The sequence below is a fragment of the Culex pipiens genome, chromosome 1 (genome assembly GCF_016801865.2).
Source record: "Culex pipiens pallens isolate TS chromosome 1, TS_CPP_V2, whole genome shotgun sequence".
Taxonomy (NCBI): domain Eukaryota; kingdom Metazoa; phylum Arthropoda; class Insecta; order Diptera; family Culicidae; genus Culex; species Culex pipiens.
The window spans coordinates 103,434,321-103,455,334 of NC_068937.1; the positions used below are offsets into that span (position 1 = coordinate 103,434,321).

At 35.5% G+C, this 21,014-nt stretch overlaps 1 protein-coding gene across 1 annotated transcript in view; it reads right to left on the minus strand.

The window, feature by feature from the left end:
- LOC120428854 (uncharacterized) overlaps positions 1-17,785 on the minus strand; it is a 47,858-nt gene extending 30,073 nt beyond the window's left edge. The window contains exon 1 of the mRNA XM_039593978.2: positions 17,631-17,785. The gene's annotated coding sequence lies outside the window, so the exon portion shown is untranslated. The remainder of the gene's footprint in view (positions 1-17,630) is intronic.
- Positions 17,786-21,014: the final 3,229 nt, after the last annotated feature.

Genomic DNA, 21,014 nt, shown 5'->3' on the forward strand with positions numbered 1-21,014 from the left:
TGGAACTTATAAATAAGATTATTTGAATTTTTTTCATGAAATAAATAAATGATTTTACCATGAAGCAAAAATTCTAAACGAAAGTATAAAATTTTTTGTATTTTACGTAGTTTTGGGGAAATTTTGTAGTATTCAGGAAGAAACACACTCAGAATGATTCGAAAACTTATAATTTTGATCATTTGAAAAATTTTCATGAAATAAATCAATGATTTTACCTTGAGGCAAATAAAGTTCTAAAGGAAAGTATCAAATTTTTTGTATTTAACGTAGTTTTGGTAAAATTTTGTAATATTCAGGATGAAAACACACTCAGAATGGTTCGGAAACATATTATTTAGATCATTTGAAATATTTTCATAAACTAAATCAATGATTTTATGATGAAGCAAATAAAGTTCTAAAGGAAAGCATAAAATTTTTTGTATTTTACGTAGTTTTGGTAAAATTTTGTAATATTCAGGATGAAAACACACTCAGAATGGTTCGGAAACATATTATTTAGATCATTTGAAATATTTTCATAAACTAAATCAATGATTTTATGATGAAGCAAATAAAGTTCTAAAGGAAAGTATCAATTTTTCTGTATTTTACGTGGTTTTGGTAAAATTTTGTAGTATTCAGGATGAAACATACTCAGAATGATTCGGAAACTTATAATTTAGATCATTTGAAACATTTTCATAAACTAAATCAATGATTTTATGATGAAGCAAATAAAGTTCTAAACGAAAGTATCAATTTTTCTGTATTTACCGTGGTTTTGGTAAAATTTTGTAGTATTCAGGATGAAACATACTTAGAATGATTCAGAAACTTATAATTCAGATCATTTGAAACATTTTCATAAACTAAATCAATGATTTTACCATGAAGCAAATAAAGTTCTAAAGAAAAGCATTAAATTTTCTGTATTTTACGTAGTTTTGGTAAAATTTTGTAGTATTCAGGATGAAAACACACTCAGAATGATTCAGAAACTTATAATTTAGATTATTTGAAACATTTTCATAAAATAAATCAATGACTTTATCATGCAGCAAATAAAGTTCTAAAGGAAAGCATAAAATTTTCTGTATTTTACGTAGTTTTGGTAAAATTTTGTAGTATTCAGGAAGAAACACACCCAGAATGATTCTGAAACATATAATTTTGATCACTTGAAACATTTTCATGAAAAAAATCAATGAAATCAATGATTTTACCATAAAGTTCTAGTCATAAAATGAGGCATTTTTTTCTGTAGTTTTACGTAGTTTTGTGATTTTTTTGAGAAAATAATGGAAATTTGAGAAGTTCACCATAATCCTGAGATCATAACGGAAATTTTGATATATAATTTTATGGGTTTTGCTAACATTTTAGCAAAGTTATTGTATTTTTGCAGCGTAGCAAAAATGTTCCCGCTTGAGTCGCTTTTCGGAAATACACGCGGAAAAAAAGTTGCTCCGACTAATTTAGTCGTAGTAATTAGAGGATTGATCAAATCGAGATCTGCAAAGTTCTAGGCTCATCTGGAGATCCGTACAAATCTCTGGAAAAAGGAATCATCCAGATTGGTTGAGTTTTGGCTGAGAACCAGCGAGTTGAAGTTAGCGTTCCAACTTTTTTTCCGCCTTGGACGGAGGAGTGTTAATTGACTGATGATCGGTTTGCACTAATCCGCTTGTGGCGCGCGAGTAATCGATACCGAAAATAACCTAGCAATTAATCTCAACCAGTTATAATTTGATTTCCGAAACTGGGTGGTGTGATTTATGAAAACCTAATACATATCATTATCCGCGCACCCAATTAGCACCGGGCCATGGTTATCATCAGTGACTGACAGACTGACCGTATCGGTGCTATCGATGACGATGATGATGATGAATCACTTTCCCCTGGTGAATAATTCAGTGCATGAACTGAGAGCACACACGAGCAAACATTAACCGTGTGTACACATACAGTTTTGTTTTCGGAGTGGTCGTGAGAAACAAACAGAGAAGGTTTGGGCGGGTGTGTTATCGAAGAATTTCGATTGCGTCAATTTGAACGGTACCAAACTGAGAAATATCAGTATCGATTTTGTAACTGTTAACTGCTTGATCAGAAGAGAGTGTCAAAACAAAATGATTTTAGCGATTTAATAAAACATCAATGGTTCTAAATATGATTGAATTCAAAATTGTAATTATTTTTCTAGATTTGTTAACTACATCAATAGCTAGACTAGGCAAACAATGAAGGATAGTGTCATAATGTTTTTTTGGAAAACATGGATTATTATTTATTGAAGAATGAAGAAATTTCAAACGCGAAGACAACGTACAAGTGGCATCATTTATATTGTTATTTACATTGATGTAAAAATTATACAGTACCATCCCGTTTTTGGCAACACGACTTTACGACGCATTTCCTCTCGTCAAAAATGACTGATGAATGAGACTAACTTCAGTTTTCTTCTAAATTGTTGATCGAAAACCAATCTAAAACATCACACAAAAATGAAAAATTTCAAAACTGACGTTGATTTTTGATATCCAGAAATGTTTGAAAAATTCGTGTTGCCTAAAACGCGATGGCACTGTATATTATTTTATATTGAATAATAATTACATTCAAAATAAGAGTTTAAAATTGTTGGAAAGATACTTGGAATTCCTTTCTCGAAACATTTAAGATAAGGGAACACTATATTGTTTTCAATTGTAAACTTGACATGAGTTTCAAAAACGATATAATAGTGAAAAAAAACTGTCCATACTTATCCATACAACACAAGTTGCCTTTTTATGTCTTCTAAAACATATCAGTTTTCGTCGATTTATATCATATTCTCATGCCAAATTTTGTAGACTCCGTAGAAAAATAGTTTCAAAAGAACACGATTGAGTTTTACAGTAGAACTTCGAAAAATTGGTCAAACATGGCCTTGAACAAAAACAGTTATATCTTATGAGCAATTCTCTCTGATTTCGGTCATTCGATTTTTTTTGTATTTTTAATCAGGCTGAAACTTTTACGGTGCTTTCGGTATGCCCAAAGAAGCCATTTTACATCATAAGTTTGTCCATATAATTTTCCATACAAATTTGGCAGCATCTGTACCTTTTGAAGGATTTTTTTGATCGATTTGTTGTCTTCGGCAAAGTTGTAGGTATGGATGAGGACTACACTCAAAAAAATGATACACTGTGAAAAAAATTGTGATTTTTAATTTAACTTTTTGTCACTAAAACTTGATTTGCAAAAACACTTTATAATTTTTTTTTTTGCCTTCCTCACTGAGGTAAGGCTATAATCCTGCTCTAAAAATGAACTTTGTAGAAAAAGGTTGTAGAGCCACCTTCACGTATACATATCGACTCAGAATCAAAAACTGAACAAGTGTATGTGTGTATGTGTGTGTATGTGTGTGTGTATGTATGTATGTATGTGACCAACAAACTAGCTCATGTTTCTCGTCACTGGCTGAACCGAATTGACCTGTTGAAGCTGTTGCATTCGACTTGGTTTAGGGTCCCATAGATCGAGTTTTCTACAGATTGAAGTTTTGATAAATAGTTCAAAAGTTATGTATAAATTGTGTATTCATATATATTCGGATCTCACATTAATGTATGTAAACTATGTCCGGGTCCATCATCCGACCCATCGTTGGTTAGGTTATCAAAAGACCTTCCCAGCGAGTCCAAAACATTGAAGATCTGGCAACCCTGTCTCGAGATATGGCCACTTATGTGATATTGATGTACTTTTTGGAAGCCGGATCTCACTTAAATGTATGTAAACTATGTCCAGATCCACCATCCGGCCCATCGTTTGTTAGGTTATCAAAAGACCTTTCCGACGAGTCCAAAACATTGAAGATCTGGAAACCCTATCATGAGATATGGCCACTTAAGTGATATTTCTGTACTTTTTATTCCGGATCTAAAAAATTAATGAAATTTGTGTACAGCCATTGTTGGTAATGAGTGAGGAAGGCTCCAACCACATGGGTGGATTAAGATAGTTTTTTTTTATGTTTTAGGGGACATCAAATGCCAACTTTTTAAGAATTTCCAGGTTGTGCAAACAATCGTTGACCGAGTTATGATTTTTTGAATCAATACTATTTTTTTTCGAAAAATCGAAACATTGGTCGCAAATATTTTTCAACTTCATTTTTCGATGTAAAATCAAATTTGCAATCTAAAAGAACTCTAGTAAAGTTTTTATAAAGTGCAACGTTTTCAAATAAAAGCCATTTTTAGGTGACTCTTTAAAACAATCGCCGCAGTTTTTCATTTTTTTAAATTAGCGGTGTTTGCCCACTTCTGAAAAACATATTTTTGAAAAGCTGCGAAAAATCTCTATATTTTGCTTTTTGTAACTTTGTTGATACGACCCTTAGTTGCTGAGATATTGCCATGCAATGCACAGTGGGAAAAAAGGACCCAAAAAATTACCGCAACATGATTTCGCGCAAACCATCGATTGCTACACATCAAAAGCTTCGTTTTTGCACCAGGAACAATAATCCGATGAAAAATCGCACTGCACGGACCGGTGGCCGGAGTACAGGCTAACGGAAGATCCGGATTTTTGGAAAAAGTGTCAGATTATTCCAATTGTGAAATGATAAACTTTCTTCTACCATGAATAGTCATGCAAAACAATCCTAGAATAATATTAAATACCATAGGACCCATCGGAACCGGTTCCACCGATCTCCGGTGGCCACAGCCGGAACCGCATTAGGAAACAGCGTAAACTGGTCATGAGACGTATCAAACTTCTTGATTTTGGATGGGGACATGAGTTATACACTCCTCTCTTAAAAACATGAAGTTTGATATGTCGCAAGAGTGGTTTCAGGAATTTGCCAAATATGATCTTCGGATGTGGCCACTGGAGAACCTGGGAACCGGTCACCGGAGGTAAAAATACATTTTAAGGATACTCTCCATCAAAAATCAAGAAGTTTGATATGTCGCATGACTAGTTTACGCTGTTTCCTAATGCGGTTCCGGATGTGGCCACCGGAGATCGGTGGAACCGGTTCCGATGGGTCCTATGGTATTTAATATTATTCTAGGATTGTTTTGCATGACTATTCATGGTAGAAGAAAGCTTATCAGTTCATAATTGGAATAATCTGACACTTTTTCCAAAAATCCAGATCTTCCGGTTGCCTGTACTCCGGCCACCGGTCCGTGCAGTGCCATTTTTCATCGGATTATTGGTCCTGGTACAAAAACGAAGCTTTTGGTGTATAGCAATCGATGGTTTGCGCGAAATCATGTTGCGGTATTTTTTTTGGGTCCTTTTTTCCCACTGTGCAATGGTTTAAAAACAGGAAATAGTAGTTTATGCAACAAGTTGCAAAAAGAAGATTTTTTCAGCACGAGTCGTACATTTATCCAACGAGGTTCACCGAGTTGGATAAATACGAAGAGTGCTGAAAAAATCAAGTTTTGCAACGAGTTCCATACAACATTTTTTGCAATTCCGAAAAACACCCATTGAGTGAAATTTTAAGTCAAATTTTCATGTATTTTGTCTATAAAACGTTTAAATCAAAAAAAAAATTGAAAAGTGTTACTTTTCGAAACAAGTGCTGAAAAGTTCAACTTTTCAGCACCCATTTCAGTGCTGAAAAGTAGAACTTTTCAGCATTTATTTTGAAAAGTGTTGCTATTCGATTCTGTTATTTTTGGTACAGAAAAGTAGGCTATTTCGTCGTTCAAGAATGACAGGAAAAGTAAGTAGTTTCACGACGGAATTGCAAAAATTGATTTTTTATAAGTCTCATCCAAACAACCCACCATTTTCTAAAGTCGATATCTCAGCAACTTATGGTCCGATTGACAATGTTGAAACATAAAACATTCCTAAAATTTTCGAAAACAATATTTAAAAAATAAATAAATCAAGACTAGCATTTCAAAAGAGCCAAACATTCAATATTACGCAAAATCGTGAAAAATCACAAGCCCTTGCTTTTTTGTGTCAAAAACTATCCGTCCACATTGTTCCAACTAAAACTATTCATGATATTGTTCAATAACACAAAATTGGATGTTTTGTGAAAATTTCGATTTTTAAAATAAAACACTCTTACACTCTAAACAAAAATAACACTGCAATGCTACAATAAGTTATCCTTTAGGTGAATACATTCGTTTGATGCAGATTCAAAAGTTACATTAATTTTTTTATAAAGTGACATGTCTTATTAATTTTCTAGTTGAGTTATGGAAAATGGCAGGAATTTCCCTTGACATCAAGTCTTATCTCTACGGTTTAGAACTAAAAATCATTGAAAACCATGTCTAACTTTATATCAACAAAAATTGAAGGGGTTTGGCCTATAGGTCATGATACACTTCACGTTATTTCCAAATATCAAAATCAATGATTATCAATTATTTCTAAGAATATTTTTGAGTACATTAGTTTTTACAAAACATAGAGGAGTTCCTTAAATGGCACAATTAGGGAGGGTGACATTTAGTTAAATGAAGCAAAAATTATGCTCAATACAAATAATGGGTCGAAACAAGTAATTCACCAGTGTTACATGTAAAAGGGAATTGTATTGACATGCTAGAATGCTGGAAATTATTTTGTTCTGGCATTTATGTAGTTTTCAGTTGGTTTTCAGGCAAACAAAAGTTAAAGTTCCCCTAAAAAACATAACAGCAACAGGCAATTACAAAAAAATGGTTTTAGTCAATTAACAATTAACAAGAATATACAAGAATGTTTCAATTAATAATCTGACAAAAAATTTAGTTGATTTCCTCAAACATTCATCAACATTAAGAAATTATTTTTGATTGATTCGCACGCTTACCCCATTCACAAAATCCGCTGCAAAAATAGGCAATTTAAATTTAAATTTTGCAATCAACCTGTCGAGTTTCCCAATTTCAGCGATGCGAACCTAATTTTGATTCCGCCCCCTCCCCCCTCCAACAACCATATCACTGCACCACCGTGCAGTGATTTCCAATTTGATACCGTTTATCACGATCAAAATAACTTTCCGGCGCTAGACGTTTTCCCCCGTCCCAAATCCTTGCTGTTGCTCGCAAAAAAAGCCCCAAACCCCTCCGCAACCCATCAGTCAATGTTGTTAAATTGAGGGCCCAGTTCGTGTCTGGCCTTCAACGGCTTATTTACACGTGTGTTGATTAGCACATCGTTTCGGCCAGGGGGAACCGGTGACCATGACCGATTCACCACTACAAAGTTGAAATGTGGGAAAGAGTGAAGGAGGAGGGTTGATGAGTCGACGGTGAAGTCTCGAAATTCAGGTCATCCCTGCCCTGTTGAGGCTGGCAGCGTCGAGATTTGTTTGCGATGATTGTAGCGACTTTGGGTGAATTGATAAAGGAGAGAACGATTATTTTACGATTTTTTTTTTTAATAAAATAAGTTTTGCTGCCATGATATCAATATCAATTCAACAGTTAAAATTTGTTATAAATATATGAACAAAATTAATCAAGTTATTTTTTAAATTCCGTTGTTCAAACAGTTCATCCTAGTTATCATTTGAGTGCTGAAAAGTTAAACTTGTCAGCACATGTTAAGATAAGTAAAACTTTTCATTACTGTTTGGTTTTTGAAAATCCTACATAAAAGTGTTTTCCAGGATTGGATGGATTGATCAAACTCTTCAAAGCCACAACTCGTTTGGGGGAAATAGTTATTTTGCAACTTGTTTAAAACAATTATTTTACACTTAACATAGAGACTTATGAGCAGTTCTCTCAGATTTCGGTCATTCGATTTTTTTTTTGTATTTTTTTATCCGACTGAAACTTTTTTGGTGCCTTCGGTATGCCCAAAGAAGCCATCGTGCATCATTAGTTTGTCCATATAATTTTCCATACAAATTTGGCAGCTGTCCATACAAAAATGATTTATGTAAATTCAAAAATCTGTATCTTTTGAAGGAATTTTTTGATCGATTTGGTGTCTTGGGCAAAGTTGTAGGTACGGATATGGACTACACTGGAAAAAAATGATACACAGTAAACAAAAATTTGGTGATTTTTTTATTTAATTTTTTGTCACTAAAACTTGATTTGCAAAAAAACACTATTTTTAATTTTTTTCATTTTTTGATATGTTTAAGAGGACATCATATGCCAACTTTTCAGAAATTTCCAGGTTGTGCAAAAAATCTTTGACCGAGTTATGATTTTTTTAATCAATACTGATTTTTTCAAAAAATCTAAATATTGGTCGTAAAAATTTTTCAACAATCAATAACTAACCTTTGCATGGCAATATCTCAGCAACTAAGGGTCGCATCAACAAAGTTCAAAAAGCTAAATATAGAGAATTTTCTCAGTTTTTCAAAAAAAAAAATTCAATATTGAGCAAACATGTGCACTAATTCAAAAAAATGAAAAACTGCGACTATTTTCGAAAAAGTTACCTAAAAATGGATTTAACTTGAAAACGGTGCACTTTATCAAAATTTCACTAAAGTAGTTTTTGATTGCAAATTTGATTTTACATCGAAAAATGAAGTTAAAAAATTTTTGCGACCAAATTTCGATTTTTTGAAAAAATCAGTATTGATTACAAAATTCATAACTCGGTCAAAGATTTTTTGCACAACCTGGAAATTTCTGAAAAGTTGGCATTTGATGTCCTCTTAAACATATCAAAAAATGAAAAAAAAATAAAAATAGTGTTTTTTTGCAAATCAAGTTTTTGTGACAAAAAGTTAAATAAAAAATCACCAAAAATTGTTTACCCCGCGCATCATTTTTTTTTTTTCAGTGTAGTCCATATCCATACCTACAACTTTGCGCAAGACACCAAATCGATAAAAAAATTCCTTCAAAAGATACAGATTTTTGAATTTTCATGCATCATTTTTGTATGGACAGCTGCCAAATTTGTATGGAAAGTTATATGGACAAACTAATGATGCAAAATGGCTTCTTTGGGCATACCGAAGGCACCAAAAAAGTTTCAGTCGGATTAAAATATACAAAATTAAAATTCTAAAAAAAGACCGATTTCGTAGAGAATTGCTCTTATGTAGATTCTGACCTTAATTTTCTCATTAGTTGGGCAAATTGAAATTGAATTAAATGCAACCTCCTAGATTCAAACGGTGTGCAAAGAGTAATTAAATTAGTTATAACTACACAGAAAAAAAAAGTTGAATTTTGGAATGTTGAAAATTTGGTAGGTTGAATATTACCTCTTTATTTGTGTAATATTACATAAAAAATGTATAAAAATGTGAACCTGGTGAATATTCATCAAAAACTGAAGAAAAATTCATCGTTTTCTGGGGTATAATTTATCATTTATTTTGCCACAAAATCTGTCACCATTTCCTGATGAATATAACCATCATTTTTTTTTTTCTGTGTAACTGCTGATACCTGGTAGGTTTGGTTTGCCTGATTTGCTTGTTGTGCGTTGATATTTGACTAGTCAAATCATAATCAAATTGTTGTTTGATGTCAGCTCAGCTCAGAGCTTGAATCGCGTAATTGAATATTTCATGAGGGGCAAAACTAGACAGGGACAAATTATGATTGGTATTTATTTTAAATTCAAATAACGGTTCCCAGAATGCTACACTAAGTGGCATTGCCAGTGTTTAATATTTTATCACGTCCTTCAATCACGATAAAACCCGCTCATCAAACCCACTTCCACCCCAAAAGAAATTATTGCCGACGAAGCGACTACACTTTCCCAAGCCACTCTCCACTAATCCATTTTCTCGAGCTTCATTGATACATAACACCATGGATCTTCGTTCTGTCCGCTGAAACGCCTGCCCGCCTCCATCGGTCTTCCTCCCACGCCTGGATAGCAGCCAGCTCAAACAACAATCCGAAATCCGACCAAGTTTCTGTCAATCACTTTCGATGTTGTCATTGTTGTTTGGCGCGCAAAAAAAAAAACGGGCACTTTAAGACTTTTGAAATTTGGCTTAAATGGTGGGTGGAAAGAGCCATTTGGATTTTTTCTTTGCCTTCCTGGTCTATAGATGTTTCGAAGAATTCTCAAATGACAACGAGAAAGGAACTAATTTTTGTTCCATTTCGATCAAATTGTGCAGAAATTTTGAAAGCCTGTCTTTGTAGAGCTTAATTTCACATAATTGAAGGACTTTTTCATCAGACCTTAAATATTAAGGCTCATGAAAAAAGTTTAAGTTGACTTCTGCCGATTGGAGCTGCCTCGAAACGAGGGGATTGTGTTTGCATAAACTTTGACATTTAGGTTCGGTTGCAGACTGAGTTGTAGAGGGACGCCTGAACACACATAAAACCTGTCATGTAACTTTAACGTCATACTTAAAATTCTCGGACGCTTCGAAACCCGGACACCTCATCTTTTTTTTATCAATTATTTGTAAATAAATTCGCATAATAATTAGCAAAACGGTGTTTTTTGTTGAATTCTAACATAAACTTTCATTTCAAATTTGTTTGGACGCTGTAGTCAATGCCAAAACAATTAAATTAAATAAAAATATGAGTTTACCAAAAAAGTTAAACATTTCACTGAAATATTTCATAAGCGCCCGAATTCGACTTCGGACTTAAGTCTTGGCATTGTATCGCCAATCAACAACTCTAATTTGACAAAAGGTGTTCGCAAAACTCGAATTTGAAGTAAAAAATAAGAAAATAAAAATTTTAAGCAAAAAACTGCCCTTGATTCGACTCTCCGAAGTTTCTAAGAAATATTTTGATATGGTTGTTAAGTATTTTTTTTTTGCTGGATGACTAAAAAATAACGTCATGATTCGAAATCCAGACACTAAGTAGCATATAATTTTTGTTATAGCTGGCAAAAAATCATGTAAAAAGTTAGAAATGTTGAAATATCATCAGGATGTAGTATAAGCAGTCAATTTAAAGAGAATGCATGCAAAATATGTCTTTTCTAACATTTTTTCCTCAGAATTTCCAAATTAAAATGATTTGTTGTGCTTCGAATTCCGGACACTGATAAAAGTTGATTCGAAATCCGGACACTTTTGATTCGAATTCCGGACACTCGATTTTACTTATGAATCGCACAAATTTGGGCCGAAATTGTAGTGAATGGCATTCTTGAGGTCTCAAATAAGACGTTAACATCAAAACAATCGATATTTTGTATAAATAATTGCTAGAATTTAAGGAAATCAGAACCAACAATTTTTGCTTTGCCTTCCCGGTGCTTCGGACGCCTATGAAATATTTCAGCAGAAATGTTTCACATTTTTGGTAATCGCATGATTTCATTTAATTTAATTGTTTTAGCATTGGCCACAGCGTCCAAACTTATTTAAAATGAATGTTGATGTTATAATTCATCAAATAACACGGTTGAGACAATAACTAAGCGAACTTATATCCACATAATTGATAAAACAAGATGAAGTGTCCGGGTGTCGAAGCGTCCGGGAATTCGAATCATGACGTTACCAAAAAATTCCCCTTTTGACAATGGTCATTTGTCCAGAAGTTATTAATGCTATAAATTTCAATTTGTCACGCTGGAAAAAAACTTAAAGTACTACCAACATTTTATTTGGAAAAAAAACACCACAAAGACCAAATGTTTCAATTCAGTTTCTATATATTGAATGTTTGCATCATTCAAGCACAAATTTGTGGATGATTTATGATCCGATTGTAATTAGTTAATTCGTAGATTGGTGTGAGTGATCGACCATACAAATTAATAATCAAATATAATTTACCACAATTCAATTATTTACAATCCATCTAATATCAAACACAATTTACAAGCCTTTTCAAACAGGTCCAACTAATTAATTTGAATCAAAACGGATGTGTTTCAAACACTAATGAAGCAAATCGTTTCAAATTGCTAATGAATGTTTGGAATCGTGATTAAAATGTGTGTTGCAAATAGACAATGCGGTGCATTTATTGTTATTGTTGCTACACAAAAAAGAAATGATGGTAATATTCATCAGGAAATGATGTCAGAATTTGTGTCAAAAAAATGTGTAATATTGCATCAGGAACTGGCAAATTTTCATCAGATTTCGGTGAATTTTCAACCTACCAAAATTTCACCCTTCCAAAACTCAACTTTTTTTTCTGCATATAGGAACATATTAGGGTCATTCTCCGCCAACTCACACAGCAGTTGCCACGACCCCTCTTCGATTTGCGTAAAACTTTGTCCTATGGGGTAAATTTGTTCCTGATCACGAATCCGAGGTCCGTTTTTAGATATCTCGTGACGGAGGGGCAGTACGACCCCTTCCATTTTTGAACATGCGAAAAAAGACATGTTTTTCAATTATTTGCAGCCTTAAATGGTGAAGAGATGGACATTTGGTGTCAAAGGGATTTTTTTGTAAAATTGGGCGCCCAATTTGATGGCGTATTCAAAATTCCGAAAAAACGTCTTTTTTATCGAAAAAAAACAAAAGTTTTAAAAACTCTGCCATTTTCCGTTACTCATCTGTATATTTTTTGGAACATCTCATTTTGAGGGAAATTTAATGTACTTTTCGTATCTACACTACAATAACCCAGAAGGGTCGTTTTTTTTTCATTAAGAACAAAAATTATCATTTTTAAATTTCGTGTTTTTCTGACTTTGCAAAGTTATTTTTGAGAGTGTAACAATGTTCCACGAAGTTGTAGAGCAGTTTTGTCGTTCGTGTCTGTAGCGGGTGACGATAAACGGCCATAATGAACGACGACCAACTTTTTCAAAACTTTATTTTCGTGAAATCACGATAACTCGAAATGTTTTTAAGGAAACCCCTTATGTTTTTATAACACATTTTTTGTAATTGTCTTCTTTACAACTTTGTAGAACATTATTACACTCTTTAAAATAACCCTGTCTCTTAAAATGACATGTCCCAAAAAAAATTACATTCTAGTATCGGAAAATGGAAGAGTGTTTAAAACATTTTTATTGTTTAAAAAATTTTTTTTTTCAGAATTTTGAGTACTCCACCAAATCGGGCGTCTAATTTTACCAGGGCTGTGGAGTCGGAGTCAGAGTCGGAGCCGGAGTCGGTGGAGTCGGGTCTTTTTGGGGACCTGGAGCCAGAGTCGGAGTCGGAGTCGTCAAAACTCGAATAGCTGGAGTCGGAGTCGGAGTCAGAGTCGGCTAAATAGTATGACCTGAAGTCGGAGTCGGAGCCTGAGTCGTAAATTTCTGATAGACCCGGAGTCGGAGTTGTCAAAAAATTTAATGTAATTTACGAACTTATTTATTGTTCTATATTTTTAATAATTCAGGTTAATTCTCATTTTTTTATACTTTAAATTTATTTATTGAATTGCGTGCACTGCGTTGACATTTTTTTCTTTAATTTATTTTTTGGTTCAAAATATTTATCAGATACCATGATGTTTTCGAAGCATTTTTATTGTGATTGGAAAGCTCACTATCAGTATTTAACAAAAATTGTTATGTTTTTAAAACAGTATCAACTATTATATCAATCTTCTACTTGAAACGCAACATGTCTAAGTGTCGTGCGTGCTGAAAATATTTCAAACTGACAAAAAATATTGAAAATAAGTTGCAACTAATTTTGAAATACAGTTAAAACGTTGCTCTTATGCCTCGCATATGCAACTTTGTCAATGGTCGAACACCACATTTTGGTATTCTTTTGGTATTAAAGTGTTTTATCAAATTCCTCTGAAACTATGGGAAAATTTTAACCAATTTTGACAAAATAATTAATTTTGCGCTAAAATGATGTCTCAAAGCGAATGCTTTTATTGAAAACCGGAAATTTAAAACTTGATTTTAAACATTTTTGATATACCCCCTATAGAAATGACTTGAAATTGTGGAATATTTTCTAAGTCAGGATGGCACATTTTTGTATTATTTTGGTATTAAAGTGTTTTATCGAATTCCTCTGAAACTATGGGAAAATTTTGACCAATTTTGACAAAATAATTAATTTTCCGCTAAAATGAGTCATTGAATTTATTAGATATATCGATTACCTCAATGTTTACAATTTCTCTACAAAACGCTTAAACTGTTGATCCTTAAATAATATCGTTGAACAAGTCTATTTTTTTAAATGCCTTAAATCGGGGTGATATAATTGATATAATTTAATTTATTTTTCAAATATTAGAATTTTCTCATGATTTGTATGTTTAAAGTGTGTACTGGGCTGGATCACACAATGTCCATGTACGTCTTCTCAAATAAATTCAAAAAAGCTTTAAAAAATAGTTACTTTGAAAATTGTTTATTTCAAAACCAGGGTATCTTTTATAGTTACTGCACACCAATTTCTCATTACTGAATTCAGTTAAATTTACTGAAATCGGCACTTCTGAAATTTTCAGTAAATGAACACTTGCTGAAAAAAAACAATTGAAAATTAGTGTAGCTAGCTTATTAACTTAAAAAAATGAATGTAAATTTAAAGTAGTTGCAAAAATGTTCCAATTTTTCAAACAACAAAATTCAAATTTACTCCGAAAATTGTTGTGCTGAAAATGCGTTTTTTTTAATATTAAAAATACAGTTTAGGGACCATCCACAAACCACGTGGACACATTTTGGGAAATCTCAACCCCCCCCCCCCCCCCCCCGCCTTCGTGGACAATTGTCCATACAAAAAAAAACTTTTTTGTATGGAGCGTGGACAATCGCCATACCCCCCCCCCTAAAGTGTCCACGTGGTTTATGGATGGTCCCTTAGGTGTCGGAGTCGGAGTCGGAGCCGGAGTCAACAAATTTTGGAAAGCTGGTGTCGGAGTCGGAGTCGGCTAGAGTTGGTTGGCCGGAGTCGGAGCCGGAGTCAACAATTTGTGGAAAGCCGGAGCCGGAGTCGGAGTCGGAGTCGGCTTAACTCAGAAAGCTGGAGTCGGAGTCGAAGTCGCTTGAAATATGACCCGACTCCACAGCCCTGAATTTTACATAAAAGTCCCTTTGACGCCAAATTTCCATCTCATCACCGTTTCAGGCTGCAAATTATCGAAAACACCTCTTTTTACGCATGTTCGAAAATAAAAGGGGTCCTACCACCCCTCCGTCACGAGATATCAAAAAACGGACCTCGGATTCGTGATCAGGGACAAAAGTTACCCCTTAGGACAAAATTTCACGCAAATCGAAGAGGGATCGGGGCAACTTTTCCCGATTTCGTGTGAGTTGGTAGTGAATTACCCAGTTCTTTTTACAGAATTACCCTGCTCAATTCTAGGTCGTTAAACATGGAAAATCCAAACTACTTGTTACAATATCTTGATTTTCACGCCATATAATCAAAAATGTCTGTAAGTTTTTTAAAAACTTTTTCTTACTCTTGTCTATTCCATAGTTATAAGTAGGGGGAGAGGGGGTAATATGCACCCCCGGGGCAAAATGCACCCCCAGCTTTTCTCGGTATTTGGAAGAATTTTCCGGGGAAAAATCATAGAAATTGGAAGCATGACATTACTAAATCATGCTGGAAAAATTTGAGCATCGCAGTATTAAAACAACTCAAGTTATTTACAAAACTTTAAAATGTTGTGTTTTCATCTAATTTTCTTTGCACTTTCATTATGATTTTTGAACAATATAAAAAGCATTTATTGATATTGTAAGTGTTGAGGTTAATAGTTTTTGCCATAATCTTCATTATTCTGATGATAGATGAGTCCAAAAACATCAAAAAATGCATTTTTAATTAAATTTTCAGCAAAAAGCGTGGTCGGGGCAAAATGCACCGCTGTGAAGCTCCTTAGTAAAAAACAGCGGTGTCATCTAGTGGTGACTAGTGAAAACTGATTTTACCCGGTGCATTTTGCCCCATGTTGTGGTGCATTTTGCCCCGTTGTTGTAGTGCATTTTGCCCCAATGTTGCGGTGCATATTGCCCCGCATTGTTGTTTGAAATGAATCAAAAATGTGTTTAGAAAATTGATATTTTCGAACAATTTTGAGGTTTTTTAAGACTTTTTCCACATGGATGATGAAGAATAATAGTTGTTTTAGAACATCGAACAAAATTCTTTCACAGTAAACCATTACAGGTTGAGAAATCACAGTTTTCCCTTAGGGGGTGCATATTACCCCCTCTCCCCCTAATAATATTTCCGATTGAATTACGATGTAAAACACAGCTGAAAGGAACACCAAAACTCTGTTATATACCTAAATGAACTCATTGTAACTTGGATTATTCACAAATAAAACCGAATTGAATTGAATTGAATAATCAAAAATGTCCCATATGCTAAAACAGCAATTTGGGGAACACAAAGTTTTCCTCCAGATATCTAGAACAAAGTACTGAATGTACATTTTTTTTTTCTTAAAGAGCAAAACTAAAAAGTTACGGAAATGTATACGGGAAATTTATGCGAACAAGGCCAGTAGGTGTCAGTAAAATTTGACTTTCTGGTTCTGCAAAATTTGCTAATTCTAGCGAAACTGATCACTCAGTGTTCAAAAGAGCGTTGTGGCGCTTTAATAGTGTCTGTGGCGCAAATAGTGCCCGCTGTCCAGTGTCTTTTCTGTAGATTCAGAATTGTGTTGTTGTGTGACACTCCGTGCCCAAACTCAATCCTGTTCAACGACTCCTCTCTGCGGTAATCTTTATACGGTAAAACTGGACACTTTAACGTTTGCGATTTTTAATGCAATGGCGCTCTGCAAGTGTTAATAAATGACAAGAAGGCCAGGAGTAATCTAACCAAAGTCTTCTCCTTCGAAAAATTGGCTGGTTTGAGTGGAATAGCTTAGACAATCTATAAATGCAAGTGTCAAAAAGCAATCAGCCTATCATAAACAACATCAAACTCATATTGAACCTAATCCTATTACCGAAGCATTTGCCATTAAAAAAAACATCAGGGGAAATCCACACAACACGTCTCAATTTCCATTCTCTGTCATCGCACAAAAAAACACTAGCTTTTTTTCCCGTAAAGCTATCTCTTCTTTCAAATCCTCAGGCTCAGGCACAACCTTTTCCAAGTCACCATATTTCTGTCACTTTTTAGCCTGCCATCATCGATCGATTCGCAACAAAAAGAAATCAGCAACAGCACAAAAAAAAAACACCCAAAAGGCACAATTTCGCTTCCTCAATCGAGCTGGAGCAGAACGTGACACATGTCTCTTCCACAGCACAGATTCCGTCACTTGCGTCGTCACCACCTCCATCCATCTCACGTCACGCAGGAAACTTTTTTGTCACCAGCTTTATTTCGCCGGGGAGCTTTTTTCTTCTTTCGTCACTTTTACCAACCCGCTCCCAAGATGATATCATCTCGTCGTCGTTCAAACCATCAAAAGTTGCCACCCACCCAAGCCGGCACCATCTGTTGCAACGTGACATTGTATCACCTCTTCCAGACGACCAGACGGTGGACCGGCCACCAATGGCCGTGGAAAACAAATTAACAAGTTTTTTTTTGTTTTGCTTCTTCTTCTTTTGTTTTCCTTTCGTCATTTTATTACACCATTCACTGACACTTTTTTTCACAAGCTTTTTGTTGTTGTTGTTTTTCTCGTTATTAAATAATCGTTGATCTTGTTTGGATCCCCCGCCTCATTTTATTACACTACCAGAAAAAATCAAATTTTCTTCGTCATTTGTTGTCCACCCAAACGTTTTCTTCCTTCAAGCTATACCCCTCAAGAACTTACCGTACTCGCTGCTACCAAGCCGGCTTCTCCTTGAGAAAATTCTTCAAAAAATTCTTTCCGAGCAAGTCACGCAGAACCGCGTGCACAAAAACAAAGGAAAACACACAAAAAAAAGCTCCGACTTGCAACGAGAGCGAAAGTGAAATGAATTGTCGAAAGTTCAACACATTCGGTTTTATACGATCGTGTACTGAACGCGCGCGATCGGCTCCGGATCGCCGAAGTTTTAAGCGCGCGTATAGCGGTAAAGTTTGTGGACGACGACGCCGAGAAGTTGCTTTTTTTTAGCAGCTTTGCATTTCGTCACAATTCTGCTGGCTTGACGAAGGTGTCATTTGGTTGAAAATGATTCGACCTTTGACGTTCAAGATACAAGACAAAACATTTGAAATTAGTGGTTCTCAATTTTAAGAACGCTTGTTCACGAACTAATTTTTCTCCGTGTCTAACCAACAAAGCTATTTTGTGTCATTGGTCACATAACTCTACTCAATTTTGGCAGCTGTCCATACAAAAATTATATGTGAATCTGAATATTAAAAAATATATATTTTTGGAGGAAATTGTGTTATCGATTTGGCAGCTTTGGCAAAGTTAAAGGCATTGATGAGAACTTTTTAGGAAAAAAATAGATTTATTTATTTTTTGGTTGCCTTTTGTAAAATAGCTATTTCTCCGCAAAAAATCGATTTCCCAAAATGTGATTTTTTATTTGTTATTTTTTATAGGTTTAGAGTTTTAATTTAAAATATTTAAAAATGGTTAAGAAACATGTATATTTACAATTATATTTTTTGCTAGAATAAGGGAACTCAACTCAAACATTTGAGGTCCAATTGAAAATAATCAAGCAATAAACTTTAATTAATTATTCCTAATAGTGGCATTTCATAAAATATTTGCGCCAAGACAGCATTACGGCAGCCGTTGACTTGCCGGTACGTTCGTGAGTAGGTTTGTTTGTTTCGGTTCGGATTGCATATGTTCGTTCTCGCGTTTAGGTGGGGTGTTATGGTGCCAGCATGAGTCAAAGAGCGATCCGTGCTTTCGGTCAGCAGCGAGTAGATCCTGCTTCCAAGGTTCTTGCCTTTTTTCGAGGCTATGATTTATATTTTGCCCTGCCAGAAGAAAAATTTTGAAACGAGGAAAACATAAAAAACTTTATTAATTTTGTTTTTCATCAAACTTATTTAATTTTTTTTTCAAAATTAACTATTTCAAAATAAGAGTCAGTAAACAATTAAATAATTGTGAGTAAAATATTAGTTCAAGCTTTTAAATTCCATGTCTAGTTACAACATGGCAATACAAAAAGTTTTCTTTCATTGCTAAAATATTTTATATTTAAATCAAATTGTTTTTTCAATAGACTGTGGAAATCTGTTATTTTCGATAGGTTTTTTGAATAACATTTCAATCAATGGATGTTAATGTTCATACTTTTGTAAACACATTCTTGATGAATCTTTATGAGCATGAGCATGAGCATGAGCATGGTTGACTGCCAATGAGCTGCTACTCCGTTATTGACGGATCAGCTGAAGTTACACAATGAACCAACAGATGAGTAGTGGGAGCTAATCATCCTCACTGTATAACCCCTGAAGATCTCTGCTTTAAGTCAATACCGGCGCCCCCCCAAGGAGATGCAGTTCAACAAAGGTAGGAATGTTAGTCCGATAGTTGAAGTTGCAGACTCATCAGACACAGAGTTTGTCGCTCTATACCTGTTGACACCGCATGAGACCGTTGAATCCACAGCATCTCCTTCAAGCATCACGGGAAGTGGGGGAATTGTGTTAGTAGGGGAAGGAAAGGGAAGGTCAGGATTCATCTTGGTAGATGATATGACCAGAATGTGAACCATAATCGTTGCCTTCTGAGCTACGACGCTATGAGAAGGACCTATCATTCGCGTATTTTTTTAACTTCTTACCGCCGGCGTGCCATCCGAGCAACGATGCTTTGGGATGGGCTTTCAAAACGAAATTAAATTTGAATTAACGCATTATTCGGTGACATACAATTTAAAATAGATCCGGATTCATTATTGGTAGATAATATGACCAGAAAGTGAAACATAATAGTTGCCTTCCGAGCTTCGACGCTATGAGAAGGACTTTCAAAACAAAATGAAATTTTTAGCAACGTATTATTCGTTATCATGTAAACCTCAAATAGTGCTGATACACCAAACTGTTTTAACCGATTTAATGAAATTCTTCGCGCATGACTTCTTTGCAACAAACTTTACCACGAATTCTTGATCGGACTGCGAACAACCGGCTCAACAACAGAAAGTCAATATAAACACGACGACGCGACGCCTTCTATCAATAGATTCCAGAATCTTCTAGCACTTTCTCGCGGATTCTCGCGCGTCGACTCTCCGACCGATCTCCCCCGCGAACACCACACGACTGAGGGCCAAACACCCAAGGCCATGACGCGACACAATTTTTCAATGAATTCCAGAAACTTCTTCTGGCACTTTCTCGCGGATTCTCGCGCGTCGACTCTCCGGCCGATCTCCCCCGCGAACACCACACGACTGAGGGCCAAACACCCAAGGCCACGACGCGACACAATTTTTCAATGAATTCCAGAAACTTCTTCTGGCACTTTCTCGCGGATTCTCGCGCGTCGACTCTCCGGCCGATCTCCCCCACGAACACCACACGACTGAGGGCCAAACACCCACGGCCACGACGCGACACAATTTTTCAATGAATTCCAGAAACTTCTTCTGGCACTTTCTCGCGGATTCTCGCGCGTCGACTCTCCGACCGATCTCCCCCGCGAACACCACACGACTGAGGGCCAAACACCCACGGCCACGACGCGACACAATTTTTCAATGAATTCCAGAAACTTCTTCTGGCACTTTCTCGCGGATTCTCGCGCGTCGACTCTCCGGCGGATCTCCCCCACGAACACCACACGACTGAGGGCCAAACACCCAAGGCCACGACGCGACACAATTTTTCAATGAATTCCAGAAACTTCTTCTGGCACTTTCTCGCGGATTCTCGCGCGTCGACTCTCCGGCCGATCTCCCCCACGAACACCACACGACTCAACACATTCTTGATGAATCTTTATGACAATTAAGAGGTGTACGCATCACAAAGATAACTTAGAGTTGCGTGGAGAATTTGAACGGTGTGCGTCGCGGTCCTCACGTAGGATTTTCGTTGCCGTTTCCGTCTTTGTTGTCCCCCCGATTGTGTGTGTATTTCGATCCGGGCGGTTTCGGGATGTTTGACAGTTGTGTGGAGAATTTGAACGGTGTGCGTCGCGGTGATCACGCAGGATTTTCGTTGCCGTTTCCGTCTTTGTTGTCCCCCCGATTGTGTGTGTATTTCGATCCGGGCGGTTTCGGGA